The sequence below is a fragment of the Ipomoea triloba genome, chromosome 9, assembly GCF_003576645.1.
Source record: "Ipomoea triloba cultivar NCNSP0323 chromosome 9, ASM357664v1".
NCBI lineage: Eukaryota > Viridiplantae > Streptophyta > Magnoliopsida > Solanales > Convolvulaceae > Ipomoea > Ipomoea triloba.
In genome coordinates this window covers 8,917,646-8,934,398 of record NC_044924.1, presented here as the reverse complement: position 1 = coordinate 8,934,398, position 16,753 = coordinate 8,917,646, and the positions used below count along the sequence as shown (strand labels likewise).

Genomic DNA, 16,753 nt, shown 5'->3' with positions numbered 1-16,753 from the left:
CATGAGGTCATCTACAGTATACAATATATTTATTTATTCATTTCCGGGTAATATAAATACCCCATCACTCCCCTGTAAATCATCAACCCCAGAATCATCAATACAATGCTTCTTCCTCCTTTGCTTCTCTGAATCCTTCTCCATTTCAGTGTTCTTCATCTTTAGTTTCAGATTCTCAATTTCTTATTAATATCACAGTTATAATTAATATTTCATAACAATTATCATATATTACCATAATAATATTATAAGATGGATAATTAATAAAATAATAAAATAATAAATAAATAAAATAAATGATTTTACCAAAATACCCCTAAGTTTTGGGGGGAAAATTTGGGAGGAGGAAATTGTTTTTATGTATAGTATAGATTTATAATTCAAATAAATAAAAACTAGTGTGAAGAATAATTTTTGTGATTGAGTGAGATATTGAATGATGATAAGGATGCTCTAAGGAAGCTACCATATCAGTGAACAAACCTTGAGCAATTTTTGCAATTTCTTTTGGAAAGCAAGAGTACACAAACTTGTTCTCGGTATCAATAACCCGCTTTGTATATTTTACCAGCTACCTCAAGAATCTCATCCTGCACACAATATTTACAGAATGAAACCCAATAATAATTTAAAAATCATGACACCCAAGTGCACAAGTAGATTAGACTCATTTAAAATTTAGCAGTCATCATGACAAAATGAACAATTAATTTAGTATCAGTGTATACCTTCAGCTCTTGAGTAGAGGGTCTGGGTGCATCAGAAGAGGCTGCTGCTTCAGGATCAGTAGATCTTTTTAGTGATATGTTTGCTCTACCATCAGTAATTGCAATGATCATTATGCGTCCAACATCACCGCTCTTCTTTGCATTCATCCCAACTCTAACTGCCTGAACATGGTTACACTTGAACTATGAGACCACTGTACTGTAACATACCCCAAGCTATATGGTGGTTAGTATAAGAAGTAATATGCTTGAAAAGCTAAAATACTATTTTCTGCAATTTATCAAGTGAGAAAGCAAAAGTTGCTTATGAAAAAAATTCAAAGCATGAAGTTTGATTAAATTTTGAAAAGAAATTCCTTATATGCAACCACTATAAATTATACAAAGAACTGCACGACAAGCAACACTTACATATACCAATCTAATTCACCTACCGTAGTTAGTCCATGAGCAAGCGGAGAACCCCCACCCCACAGGAAAGTCTCTCAAGACGCTGACGCTTTCTTGCCATTGAGATTGACCTTGAAGGAGGCAACAGAACTTCTGCAGCATCTCCACAAAAAGGAATAATGCAAACCTGTAGACATTTTCACAACATCATATATCATCTCACCGTAATATGGAGTAATACGTAAAGTTTTTTGTGACTCCAAACTAACCTGATCTGCCATACTTCCACTAGCATCAACTACAAATATCACCTGCAATAAAGAAATTTATGTGAAAAGCAACAAACACCGGGCTAAAGAGCTCTAGAACTAACTACAATTTATTATGAGAGGTAGATTTAACATTATGATTCCATCCCAACAAAATAGACTGCCTAATTCCAACAAATACAGTTTCAGCTTAAGTTTAGTGGATTTCAAATGTGTAAATGTCAAGTAATCAAGATCCAATTGCAAGGTTCAAATATCTTTTCTTTTGACAAATTCTTGCATTCTTTCGTGGTTTGAAAGCTGCTAGTTCTAACCCAAGAAATTTGTAGGCTACTCTATTATATCAAATAGGATTAATATAAATAGTAAGAAGAAAGCTTGAAACTAACGGTATTAAAACTGAGGCAGGTTGTGCAGACTGCAGAGAGAGAGTAATGAGATCTACCAAGGCTCCCGCTTTGCGTGCCATTCTTTTGGCTCTCAATGTCAGTTTTCTCTACAAAAACTTTTCTACTTTTTTGAATGCCCTTCTCTCTACGCAACTTCTGATATAATGCAGCTGCTCTTAAAGTTGCATCAACAGCTAATCTCTTGACTGGACCTTGCACTAAAGAATCTGACTTGAAATGGTTTTTATCATTGATGGCAGCAAAATAGAACTTTTCAGCTTTCCTAAAAGTTAAAGAACATAAATGAGTGATTTAGGTTTAGATCAGAAATTTTACAACACAACAGTATAAAATACTGGGGCTTCTCCTTTTAGATATGTGATGGTTACACATTTTCCAGGAGCCAGATAGTATGTCCAGAAAATACTACTCTCACTATTCAGTTTTATGTAAAATATTGACTGGTTTGGAGTTCAAGAACAAGCGTGAATGAAGTTATTTTTTAGGAAAATTAATGGTAAAATTTAAATTGCGTAGAGACATCACACCACCCCAAATTAATGGTAAAACTTGATTTGTTCAGTGTTGATATGAACTTTGATATGATTTTAATTCTTGAGGCTAGTACTCTGTAATAGGGTAGAGACTACTGCCTAAACTGTACCACCAATTTGAGTATTTAAAAAAAATCTGGAATGGATGTAATAAGAAGTAGAAGTGTCATGACATATTGCAACAATTCAAACATGAATAACTCAGAAAATACCTAACACAGCTTACAACTTTCTTCAGGTCATCAACATTAGCTTTGTCACGGCCTTCAAGAGAAGCTAAGCATTTGGCAACACCAGCAGCATACAGTTCAGCTCTATGCCCCTGTAAATCCAAAATGGATGTCAGTCCAATTGCATTAGGGCTTAAGACACACAGGCATATTGTAGAGAACTTTAGTAGCAACATATAGCAATTTCTTCCATGAAATAAATGTGAAAATTTTATTTGAGATGGTTCTGGATGATTCTCTTATCTTGTTTTAAGCTACAGCCTTATCAAATGAATAATGCGATAAGTAATCTTAGGTAAGTTATCATAGTTTTTGGCAAAACAACTTGATATCAATGCCATTAAGCTATTCTTTTGTAGTTTGGAATACATTTATTTATTCAACTTGATACAATTTGTCATCTTATGTGTGAAAAAATGTTAAAGAATCATATTATCTTAATAACTCGTACATAAGACAGCTTATAATTGACATGGAAACTCTCAGTCAAATACCAATCAGGAGCATTCCTAATGAAAAACTAGTAGAGATTTTTGGCAAGTACCTGGCAACCACCACGGATAGCTTCCATTATCAAGTATTTTAGCTGCTCTCAACTAATTGTAACATCCTTTAGAGTATTATCTTCAATGAATGAAGTCAGACTTAGTTATGCCAATAATAGAAGTCTTTTTTTTTTTTTTGAAGAAAGCCAATAATAGAGGTTAGCGTGTGGAAATAGAACATGCAATGAGAAGTTGTTGCAATTAAGCTAATTGAAAGTATCTTGTTAACGAGGGATTATTTCATATAGAGGAACCTCATACATGTTATTATGGACTAAATAGAGGACAAAACTTAGCATTGTTAACTAATGTAATCAATACACTTATAAGGTCTTCAAACATGTTGATTTAGGACAGAACATTGTTTAATGGATTTTGAAGATGAGATGAATCAGATGATTAATTTAATATCTTCATCTCATCGTTGGCTAATTATCCTTCTACAAAAAAAAAAACAAATTAGACATGATGCCTATGGATTTCAGATAGACAAATGATAATTGCCATCTTTTAACAAATCTATATCCTAATCTACAGGTAGTGAACCTGATTCATTTCTACATTATGTCAGCACATGCTCACCTTTCAACTAAAATATGAGCCTCACCCTTTTCTAGTTCTAACCAATTTTTCTGAAGACTATTTTCCAAGTGCCCAAGAATAGTTGTCTAAATCATCTAGATTTTTCTTTTTTACAAACATGTGTTGTTAGAAGGTTGTTAGGAAATAACTCTCATCTACTCATTTTGAAATTCAAATGAGTGGCCGAGTCCAGTTTGGTATTTGCCAGAACCGAAAGGGGGTAGAGGGGAAGGGGATGACCCGAAAGTACCAGTTGTCGTTGGCAAGCAGCATGGGAAGGGGGTAGGCTAAGATAACTCAAGTGGAGAGCCGTGTTATGGGTGACCTTATTTCAAAATGAGTGGTTGAGTCCTATAATTTTAGTATGTATATATAGGTTCCTTTGTACAGCTTGTAAATCATCAGCTTTCACAGTAAACATTTCTATATACACATATTCTACATATCATGTGCTAAAGTACTTTATGGGGATTGAAGTTGACCAAGAAGGGCATATTTCTCTCGCAAAGGAAATATGTGTTGGACTTGCTCGGTGACACGGGGCTACTTGGGTCAAAACTGTGTGACACGCCTATGGAACAGGGTGCGAAGTTGTTGGCAGGTCAGGGGGAGGCATTTGAAGATCTGTAAAGGTATAGGAGGTTAGTAGAAAAGTTGAACTACCTCACAATTACCTGTCCAAATATTGCATTTCCTGTGAGTGTGGTTAGTCAATTCATGAGTGCACCTACACAAACTCATTGGAAAGCAGTTATTCTGATTGTAAAGTATCTGAAAGGTGCTCCTGGCTGGAAAAGGGGTTCTTTATGCTGGACCCATATACGAGTGTTGAGGTATTCTCTTATGCAAATTGGGTTGGGTCACCTAGTGACAAAAGGTCTATGACAGGCTATTGTGTGTTTGCAAGAAGCAACTTGGTCTCATGGAAGAGTAAGAAGAAGAATGTAGTGTTGCGTTCAAGTGTTGAATCTGACTGTGGCTATGGCTCATGTGGCGGGTGTTATGCGTTCTACGTCATAGGCTTAATGGAATTGCAGAAAAAGGGAATGGGAAGAAAGGAACAATTGTGGAAAAAAGGATAAGTTGGGTTTTCTTGAGTCCCAGAACTCCCTAGCCCTTTGATTTGGGATTAAAACTTTGCTTACTGATATTGAAATTGATATTCCCTTATATAGGGCAGTACAAGGAATCCAAAACTGAAATTACTAAAACTAAGTTAGGAAACTTTCTAAAACTTTCTAAACTATGATATAGTAATAAACTAACAACTTTCTAAACTATAATATGGTAATGAAATAGATTCCTTCTTTACTGCAATTTCCCAGATTACAGCTTCTATGCTGATCTGTTTCTACGAACATAACCACGCCCCCAGAATGCATCATCACTCCCCTCCGGGACAACAAGCTTGTCCTCAAGCTTGAAGTTCGGGTATCGGCTCTGAAAATCTGTTAACTGCTCCCATGTTGCATCTTCTTCCAACATCCCTTGCCATTGTATGAGAACCTCACGGCTACCCCTATTGACTCGACTTTGGAGGATGGATGCGGGCTGAAGTATCAGACGAACTTCATCAGATGGGGGTAGATGACAAACTACTGTTGGTAGTGCACATTTGAACTCTTTTAGGACAGACAAGTGGAAAACATCATGAATACGTGAATCTAGTGGGAGGTCCAGTTGATATGCTACTTGCCCTATTCGGCGTACCACTTGAAAGGGGCCATAAAAGCGAGGTGAAAGCTTAGTCATTTTCTTCTTGGCAATGGAGCGTTGGCGATATGGTTGTAGCTTCACCCAAACCCATTGTCCTGGCTCAAAGGTTACTTCCCGGTGCAGTCTGTTATATGTTTGTTCCATTCTAGACTGTGCAAGTTGGAGATGATGTCTCGCATCCTTGAGGATCTCATCTCTGCTCTGCAAAGCATCATCCACTGCATCTATTTTAGAAACTCCCGGTTCATATGATAACAAACGAGGAGGTGGTCTGCCATACACCACTTGGAACGGGGTTGTACGAAGAGCAGAGTGGAAGGAAGTATTGTAACAATACGCCACCCACGGAAGCAATTGAACCCATTGCCGAGGGTGCTCTCCCACCAAACAGCGTAGGTACATTTCGATAGTTCTATTAACTACTTCCGTTTGACCATCCGATTGTGGGTGGTATGCTGAAGAGAAGTTAAGCTTCGTCCAGCTGAGTGTGAACAATTCCTTCCAAAAATTTCCTGTAAAGGTTCTGTCCCTATCACTCACAATTGACTCTGGTAAGCCGTGTAATTTGAAGACATTGGCATAGAATGCGTGTGCCACAGTAAGAGCTGAATATGGATGTTGTAAAGCCAAGAAGTGGGCATATTTAGAGAAGCGATCTACGACCACAAATTGCACTGATTTGCCCCCAGCCTTTGGCAGCCCCTCCACAAAATCAAGTGAGATATCAGCCCATATTTGGTGAGGGATTGGGAGTGGTTGGAGCAGCCCCGCGGGTCGGAGATTTTCCCATTTTTGTTGCTGGCAGGTGGAGCAATTAGAAACGAATTCGCGGACCATTTTATTCAACCCCGGCCAATAAAAGTCTCTGCGGACACGGTGGATCGTTTTCTGCACCCCTTCATGGTAGGAGCTGTGGATTTCCTGCAAAATTCGCAGAGGGAGGTTTGAGTGTGGGGGAATAAAGATTTTCCCTCTATAAAAAAACCAATCCTTCTTTCAAGAACCACATTTCCTCCTTCTGATGGTCACAGTTTTGGATGAACGGCTTGTACTCCTCTGAGTCGCGTACAGCAATTTTAATATCATCTAATAACTTTGAACGCAACAAGGATATTGTGAAACACTCTGCTGTATCCTGGTTCCTCCGTGATAAGGCATCTGCTACTACATTCAACTTCCCGGGCTTATATTCGACAGTAAAGTCATAGCCCAATAATTTGCTCATCCAGTGATGTTGTGGGGAAGTTGTAAGTCGTTGTTGCAGAAGGAAACTCAAGCTGTAATGATCTGTTCTAATTAAAAACTTTCGCCCCCAGAGATAATGCCTCCAATTCCAGACTGCCTGCGATAAGCCGATCAGTTCTCTTTCATAAGCTGGAAGCTTCAAGTGACGATCTGCCAACTTCTTACTGAAAAATGCTATTGGGTGCAGACCTTGTTGTAACACAGCCCCAATGCCACTGTCTGAAGCATCACACTCCACAACAAATGGGAGTGAGAAATCTGGTAAGCTTAATACTGGTGCTATTGTCAATGCACATTTTAACTCCTCAAAAGCCTGTGCAGCTTCTTGGGACCAATCAAATGCGTTCTTGCGTAGCAGATTTGTTAAAGGTGTTGCCAGAACTCCATAACCTTTAATGAATCGGCGGTAGAAACCTGCTAACCCGAGGAAACCTCGAAGGCCTATTGGTGAAGTTGGAGTTGGCCAATCTGCCACTGCTTGCACTTTGTCAGCATCAACAGATACACCATGGTCATGGATGATATGCCCTAGATAATGAACATGGTCCTCCCCGAAGACACACTTTGACCTTTTGAGAAATAAGTTGTGCTGCTGCAAGCATGAGAGAACCATTCGAATATGTTGCAAGTGCTCAACCCATGTAGCACTATATATGAGAATATCATAAAAAAAAACTAATACAAACTTTCGTAAGAAGGGACCGAAGACCTCATTCATTAAGGACTGGAAGGTCGAAGGGGCATTGGTAAGCCCAAAAGGCATTACCAGAAACTCAAAGTGACCATGATGGGTTCGGAAGGCTGTCTTTTCCACATCATCTGGATGCATTTGAATCTGGTGGTACCCTGACCGGAGATCAAGTTTGGTGAAGAATTTTGACCCATGCAGTTCATCCAATAACTCATCTATCACTGGAATAGGAAACTTGTCCTTGATGGTGTGGTTATTTAATTCCCGGTAATCGACGCAAAATCTCCAAGAGCCATCTTGCTTGGTCACCAAAAGCATAGGGGATGAAAAAGGAGACCTGCTTGGCCGAATTATTCCATTTTTCAACATGTCCTTGCATTGCTTCTCAATTTCATCCTTAAGAATTTGTGGATAGCGATAAGGACGCACCACTACAGGATCTATCCCCGAAACTAGAACAATTTTGTGGTCACACTCACGGGCTGGAGGTAGAGTAGTAATCTCTCCAAAGAGGGAATCAAATGTGGACAAAATACTGTCCAAAGCTGCAAGGTTGGAAAGTGGCTGGAGTGTATGCAATTCCGAACTCACAGTGTAGTGTTCACCTAACTAAGAAACTAGCTTGCCATTAAGTGAAAATTGCATAGTTAATGTGTGGAAATCCCACCAAATAGGTCCCAATGTACTCAGCCATTTAACTCCCAAGACAACATCAAAACCTGCCAAAGGAAACACATAAAAATCTGCCATAAAGTAATCGGAGTTATGGTGAACCAGAACTTGCTTGCAGATTCCAGAGCTCGGGAGGTGTTCCCCATTTGCGACTGCTACTCGCATGCCTGGACGAGGGCTGGTTGCAAGATCCAGGGACTTGACTGTGGTAGCATTGATAAAGTTGTGGGTGCTGCCTGTGTCAATTAGTGCAAGCAATGGTTGATCTGCAATCACTATCTTGAGTTTTATCATCTTGCCCGTAGAGACCCCTGCGATGGCATTCAAGGAGATTTCTGCCACATCTGGGGCTTCTTCCTCAGCATCCAATGGGTCATCCTCATCACACATTCAAAATACAAAAGAGATGCTTACAACGATGGCCGCGAAACCATGTTTCATCACAATTAAAACAGAGGCCTTTTGCCTTGCGTTCTTCTTGCTCTGCAGGTGACAACCGACGGAGCGGGGGTGGCTTAAAGCTTGGTTTAGGTGGTGCTCGGGGCTTTGTGACTGTGATTACTGGGCTGCTCGGAAAAGAAGAGACTGGACGAGGGGATTGTCGAGCCCCAGCGAGACCCAATAATTGGAATTTCCTTGCAAAATCCCGGGCTGTATTCACAGCTTCAGCCAAAGAGGTTGGCTTGCTACGCTCCACATCAATTCGTAAAAGCTCGTCTAGTCCTGCTGTGAATAAATCAACTTGCTGCTCAAAACGAACAGAGGTCGCACGAGCCAACAACGTTTGGAAATCCTCCACATACTCATCAATATGCCTCCCTCGCTGTTTCAAATTGGCTAACTCTCCCAAAGGATTGTTGCTGCGTGGCGGCCCGAAACGCAACTTGCAATATTCTTTAAACAAAAGCCAAGATAGGGGAGGTTCATCCCGCAGGATTTGATAATACCACAGTCGTGCTTCACCGATCATGTTGAATGCTGCGAGGCCCACTTTTTCTCGGTGGGGTTGCTGGTTGCTGGGCCCGAATAAAGTCCGCCAGTAATTGTTTCAACTCCTTAACTGACTCACAGAGGTCTGCGTAGTCCTCCTTGGAGTTTGTGCTGCTGGAAGAACGATCGCCCATGACGCCGGCAACGGAACCAAATGTTATGTGTTCTACGTCACAGGCTTAATGGAATTGCAGAAAAAGGGAATGGGAAGAAAGGAACAATTGTGGAAAAAAGGATAAGCTGGGTTTTCTTGAGTCCCAAAACTCCCTAGCCCTTTGATTTGGGATTAAAACTTTGCTTACTGATATTGAAATTGATACTCCCTTATATAGGGCAGTACAAGGAATCCAAAACTGAAATTACTAAAACTAAGTTAGGAAACTTTCTAAAACTTTCTAAACTATGATATAGTAATAAACTAACAACTTTCTAAACTATAATATGGTAATGAAATAGATTCCTTCTTTACTGCAATTTCCCAGATTACAGCTTCTATGCTGATCTGTTTCTACGAACATAACCACGCCCCCAGAATGCATCAGCGGGCTAGTGAAATAGTTTGGGTGCATAATATTCTCTAAAAGAAGTGGGTATGGAAGTGAATTTACCGGTAGATTTGTTGTGTGATAATCGTGTTGTCATACATATCACGAATAATCCAATTTTTCATGAGCGGGCGAAACATATTGAAGTTGATTGTCATTTTAACGGGAGAAAGTGGAACAAGGACTAACATCTATTGTGCACGTTCGGAGCGATGATTAGCTGGCTGACATATAAAGGTCTTAGTAAGAGTCAAACTTTATATATATGTAACAAGTTGGCATGTTTGATATTTATGCTCCAACTTGAGGGGGACTATTAGAAGGTTCTTAGGAAATAACTCTCAGCTACTCATTTTGAAATTCAAATGAGTGGTTGAGTCCTGTTAGTATGTATATATAGGCTCCTTTGTACAGCTTGACAGCTTTCACAGTAAAACATTTCTATATACACATACACATATTCTACATGTGTATTTAAATATAAGCTTCTTCATTATTTAGATGACTATTCTACCACTCATTTTGAAATTCAAATGAGTGGCTGAGTCCTGTTAGTATGTATATATAAGCTCCTTTGTACAGCTTGACAGCTTTCACAGTATAACATTTCTATATACACATACACATATTCTACATGTGTATTTAAATATAAGCTTCTTCATTATTTAGATGACCATTCTACTACAGTGCTTGCATTTTTAAGAACTTCATTATTTGAAGACAATGTGTTCAAAGAACCAAATATTCAAATAATGCAATCACTGTAGTAGAATAGTCATCTAAATCATCTTAGGGTGTGTTTGGTTGACGAGTTTTGGTACAAGGTATGGTTATCAAAGTGATTGTTATTGTTTGGTTGACAGGTTTTTAGAATACTACTATGGGTTTGAAATACCCCACTAATTAAAAAACTCATACCCTTATTAAATAAGGATTTCATTTCCCTTCCTCCTTTCTCTCCCAATTATTAATAAGCATTGCCATTCCACCCTACTACCGAACATTCAAAATATTTCCACCAAAATCCATTACCCTTATCAAGTATTTGATACCCATACCGATCACGATCCCCATGTGCGAACCAAACACACTAATTTATTTATTTATTTATTTATTTTACAAATGGTACATGTGTTTTAGCAAAAGATGTTTCTTTATCCACCATTTTAAGAACTTGCACTCCTGAAACTGAGTTGCTATGTCTACTGCTACAACACGGTTTTCAAAACTCGTTGGAAGATCTGCCCTGCAAAAGGATTGTATTATTATTAAATTAATGGTAAAATTTAAATTGCGTAGAGACATCACACCACCCCAAATTAATGGTAAAATTTAATTTGTTCAGTGTTGATATGAAGTTTGATATGATTTTAATTCTTGAGACTAGTACTCGTAATAGGGTAGAGACTACTGCCTAAACTGTACCACCAATTTGAGTAATTTAAAAAAATCTGGAATGGATGTAAGAAGTTGAAGTGTCATGACATATTGCTTATCACTCAAACAGTTCAAACATGAATAACTCAGAAAATACAAAGTATAACACAGCTTACAGCTTTCTTCAGGTCATCAACATTAGCTTTGTCACGGCCTTCAAGAGCAGCTAAGCATTTCGCAACACGAGGAGCATACATTTCAGCTCTATGCCCCTGTAATTCCAAAATGGATGTCAGTCAATTGCATTAGGACTTAAGATTTAAGAAACAACCATATTTTAGAGAAATTTAGTAGCAAGATATAACAATTTCTTCCATGAAATAAATGTGAAAATTTTATTTGAGATGGTTCTGGATGATTCTTTTATCTTGTTGTAAGCTACAACCTTATCAAATGAACAATGCGATAAGTCATCTTAGGTAAGTATCATAGTTTTCGGAAAAACAACTTGATATCAATGCCATAAAGCTATTCTTTTGTAGTGTGGACTGTGGAATACATTTATTTATTCAACTTGATACAATTTATCATCTTATGAGTTAAAAAATGTTAAAGAATCTTATTATCTTAATAACTCGTACATAAGACAGCTTATAATTATGACATGGAAAGTCTCAGTCAAATACCAGTCTCGAGCATTCCTAATGGAAAACTAGTAGAGATTTTTGGCGTGTACCTGGCAACCACCACGGATAGCTTCCATAACCAAGTATTTTAGCTGATCTCGACCAAAACATCCTTTAGATACTCCCTGGCCAAAAGTATCTTCAAAGAATGAAGTTAGACTTAGTTGTTATGCCAATAACAGAAGTTAGTGTGTGGAAATAGAACATGCAATGAGAAATTGTTGCAATTTTTACAAGGAAAAATCTTTTCAATTAAGTCAATTGAAGTATCTTGTTAACTAAGGATTATTTCGTATAGAGGAACCTCAGACATGTTATTATGGACTAAATAGAGGACAAAACTTAGCATTGTTAACTAATGTAATCAGTATAGCTAGCACTAATAAGATTTTCAAACGTGCTGATTTAGGACAGAACTTCAATGTTTAATGGGCTTTGAAGGTGAGATGATTAATTTAATATCTTCATCTCATGGAGTCATGGCTAGCTAATCATCCTTCTACAAATAACAAATTAGACATGATGCCTATGGATTTCAAATCAACAAATGGTTGCTGCCATCTTTGAACAAATCTATATCCTAATCTACAGGTAATGAACCTAATCATTTCTACATTATGTCAGCACATGCTCACCTTCCAACTAAAATATGAACCTCACCCTTTACTAGTTCTAACTGATTTTTCTGAAGACTATTTTCAATGCCCAACAATGCAAGCACTGTAGTAGAATAGTTGTCTAAACCATCTAGATTTTTCTTTTTGACAAACATGTGTTTTTGCATAATAAGCTTCTTCATCCATCATTTTAAGAGCTTCATTATCTGAAGACTATTTTCAAAGCACCAATTCCATCAAATAATGCAATCACTTGAGTAGAATAGTCATCTAAATCATCTGAATCTTTCTTTTTTTGACAAATGGTACCTGTGTTTTAGAAAAATCTGTTTCTTCATCCACCATTTTAAGAACTTCATCACTGCGCTCCTGAGACTGCGTTGCTGTGTCTGCTGCTGCAAAACGGTTTTCAAAACTCATTGGAAGGTCTTCACTGCAAAAGGATTGTATTATTGTTAAATTGAGTAGACTCAAAGCTCTCAGATGCAGGATTCAGAAGAGTTGGCCACCCTGATAAACTAATATGAGGATGAAAATCACAATACACCTTGAGGATTTAAAGTTCGACCAAATGTTATATAGCTAAAAAGATATATGCATGAGAATAAAATAGTAAGTATATGTAGTTGCTGAGTTATTAGTAGAATATATTTATAGGAGTATTGGAATTGTTTATATAGGTAAATCAAATGGTATCAGAAGGTGTACCTCAAATTTATTGCAATGCGGTCCAATAGATGTTCACGGACAGCACCTTCTTCAGGGTTATATGTAGCTATTAGCAATGGTTTGCATGGATGCCTAAAGCTTATACCTTCTCTTTCTCCAATATTAACTCCCTCTGTCAGCACATTCAGAAGTAAATTGCTAATGCCCTCATCCAGCAGATTAATCTCATCAACATACAAAACTCCTCAATGAGCTTCTGCCAGAAGGCCAGGTTGAAAAACAGTGGTTCCAGATTTCACAGACTCCTCAACATCAACTGAACCAATCAATCTATCTTCAGTTACACCAAGGGGAATCTGCAAGACAGGTTCAACTTTAGAAATACTCAACAGCAACAATAGAAAAGAGCAATAATATGACTAACTCATCAGCAAGATTTCTATAAATAAGATACCTGAACAAAAGGAGATTTGTTAATTATCTCTGTTTCAATATTACCAGCAGAGTCATACTCTACTCTATCAGCAAGTCCATCTTCCCACCTTCAAGGAACTGATTGCATTTACTATTTTGAAGCAAACAAAACTGAAAATCTGAAATCCAAATGAAATACAAGGTACATAGAGAGAAAATGCAAATATTGACTTAAAATGATGTTGTGAAGAGCGAAGTCATTCAAACACATGAAGGAGCTATAAGCAAGAAAAATGTTTCAACTCAAAGAGTTCATGTAATTTTTCAGTTAATGCCAAAAGAGTTTTTTGTTCTACTATCACNATGCAATGAGAAATTGTTGCAATTTTTACAAGGAAAAATCTTTTCAATTAAGTCAATTGAAGTATCTTGTTAACTAAGGATTATTTCGTATAGAGGAACCTCAGACATGTTATTATGGACTAAATAGAGGACAAAACTTAGCATTGTTAACTAATGTAATCAGTATAGCTAGCACTAATAAGATTTTCAAACGTGCTGATTTAGGACAGAACTTCAATGTTTAATGGGCTTTGAAGGTGAGATGATTAATTTAATATCTTCATCTCATGGAGTCATGGCTAGCTAATCATCCTTCTACAAATAACAAATTAGACATGATGCCTATGGATTTCAAATCAACAAATGGTTGCTGCCATCTTTGAACAAATCTATATCCTAATCTACAGGTAATGAACCTAATCATTTCTACATTATGTCAGCACATGCTCACCTTCCAACTAAAATATGAACCTCACCCTTTACTAGTTCTAACTGATTTTTCTGAAGACTATTTTCAATGCCCAACAATGCAAGCACTGTAGTAGAATAGTTGTCTAAACCATCTAGATTTTTCTTTTTGACAAACATGTGTTTTTGCATAATAAGCTTCTTCATCCATCATTTTAAGAGCTTCATTATCTGAAGACTATTTTCAAAGCACCAATTCCATCAAATAATGCAATCACTTGAGTAGAATAGTCATCTAAATCATCTGAATCTTTCTTTTTTTGACAAATGGTACCTGTGTTTTAGAAAAATCTGTTTCTTCATCCACCATTTTAAGAACTTCATCACTGCGCTCCTGAGACTGCGTTGCTGTGTCTGCTGCTGCAAAACGGTTTTCAAAACTCATTGGAAGGTCTTCACTGCAAAAGGATTGTATTATTGTTAAATTGAGTAGACTCAAAGCTCTCAGATGCAGGATTCAGAAGAGTTGGCCACCCTGATAAACTAATATGAGGATGAAAATCACAATACACCTTGAGGATTTAAAGTTCGACCAAATGTTATATAGCTAAAAAGATATATGCATGAGAATAAAATAGTAAGTATATGTAGTTGCTGAGTTATTAGTAGAATATATTTATAGGAGTATTGGAATTGTTTATATAGGTAAATCAAATGGTATCAGAAGGTGTACCTCAAATTTATTGCAATGCGGTCCAATAGATGTTCACGGACAGCACCTTCTTCAGGGTTATATGTAGCTATTAGCAATGGTTTGCATGGATGCCTAAAGCTTATACCTTCTCTTTCTCCAATATTAACTCCCTCTGTCAGCACATTCAGAAGTAAATTGCTAATGCCCTCATCCAGCAGATTAATCTCATCAACATACAAAACTCCTCAATGAGCTTCTGCCAGAAGGCCAGGTTGAAAAACAGTGGTTCCAGATTTCACAGACTCCTCAACATCAACTGAACCAATCAATCTATCTTCAGTTACACCAAGGGGAATCTGCAAGACAGGTTCAACTTTAGAAATACTCAACAGCAACAATAGAAAAGAGCAATAATATGACTAACTCATCAGCAAGATTTCTATAAATAAGATACCTGAACAAAAGGAGATTTGTTAATTATCTCTGTTTCAATATTACCAGCAGAGTCATACTCTACTCTATCAGCAAGTCCATCTTCCCACCTTCAAGGAACTGATTGCATTTACTATTTTGAAGCAAACAAAACTGAAAATCTGAAATCCAAATGAAATACAAGGTACATAGAGAGAAAATGCAAATATTGACTTAAAATGATGTTGTGAAGAGCGAAGTCATTCAAACACATGAAGGAGCTATAAGCAAGAAAAATGTTTCAACTCAAAGAGTTCATGTAATTTTTCAGTTAATGCCAAAAGAGTCTCAAAGAGTTCATGTAATTTTTCAGTTAATGCCAAAAGAGTTTTTTGTTCTACTATCACTCTATGGGCACTATAGAACTTCAGTTAGCAATAGCCCTATTATGGATGGGCACTATAGAACTTCAGTTAGCAATAGCCCTATTATGGATAAAAGGATCTTGGAGCTGTGGCATAGTAAGTTGGCAGGAAAACATCAATTTAAATGTTAGTAAAACCCTAATACTTCAACTCAGTTTCTTACAAACCCTAGCTAATTAACAACTAGGGCATTAAGATGAAAGATACTCATCAATAAGAATCAGGAGAAATGAATCAAATACCCAAAACCTAATCTTTTAGATTGAAGAAAAAATGAATTAATTAAGAAAATTCTTTTAAAGCCTTAACTGAATCAAATATTGACGGCAAACAAAATTGAATACTGGATCAGATGATCAGATGCAATTCAAGTGGAATGAAGATGCATACACAAAATACAGATAAGGGCAGAATGACCTTTTGAGAATGGATTGGGTGTCGACGGACTCAGCAGATGGCACCGTCCGCCTTGTCAGCGGCATCACCGGAAGGCTGGTAGGACATTAAGATGAAAGATATTCATCAATAAGAATCAGGAGAAATGAATCAAATACCCAAAACCTAATCTTTAACGAATTAATTCAGAAAATTCTTTTGAAGCCTTAACTGAATCAAATATTGACGGAAACAAAATTGAATACTGGATCAGATGATCAGATGCAATTCAAGTGGAATGAAGATGCATACACAAAATACAGATAAGGTCAGGAAGACCTTTAGAGAACGGATTGGGTGTCGACGGACTCGTCGGCGGCATCGCCGGAAGGCTGATAGCGTTGTTGCCTTGCCCCCGTTGTTCATCGTATTCGCAACCGCCATTTCTCTCTCCTTTCTCTCGCTGTTTTGGTTTCTTGGGTTGACTTGATTAGAGAGAGTGTGGGGACTGGAAGCGTGACTGCGTGAGGAAGATAAATCATTACCGTTATGCGCAGTGGTCAGTATTAAACGTTGGCGATTTTGCGGCGCTTCACAAAAAATTCAAAATCTTTTGAATGTTAGGCTAGCCCCATCCCTGCCATTTCCCCATTGGCAATCCCATGTGTAATTTGCAATCACAATTTTCCTTTTTTTAATTGTTTATTTGGTTTTTTTGTTTTCTTTACTTTTTTATTTATTTATTTATTAATATTTTAATGTGATGCGATATTGCAGGGATGTAGTGTG

The 16,753-nt window shown here is 37.5% G+C and overlaps 1 pseudogene; it reads right to left on the bottom strand.

The window, feature by feature from the left end:
• Positions 1–335: 335 nt before the first annotated feature.
• On the bottom strand, positions 336–16,548 carry LOC116029447 (annotated as a pseudogene).
• Between the last annotated feature and the right edge of the window lie 205 nt (positions 16,549–16,753).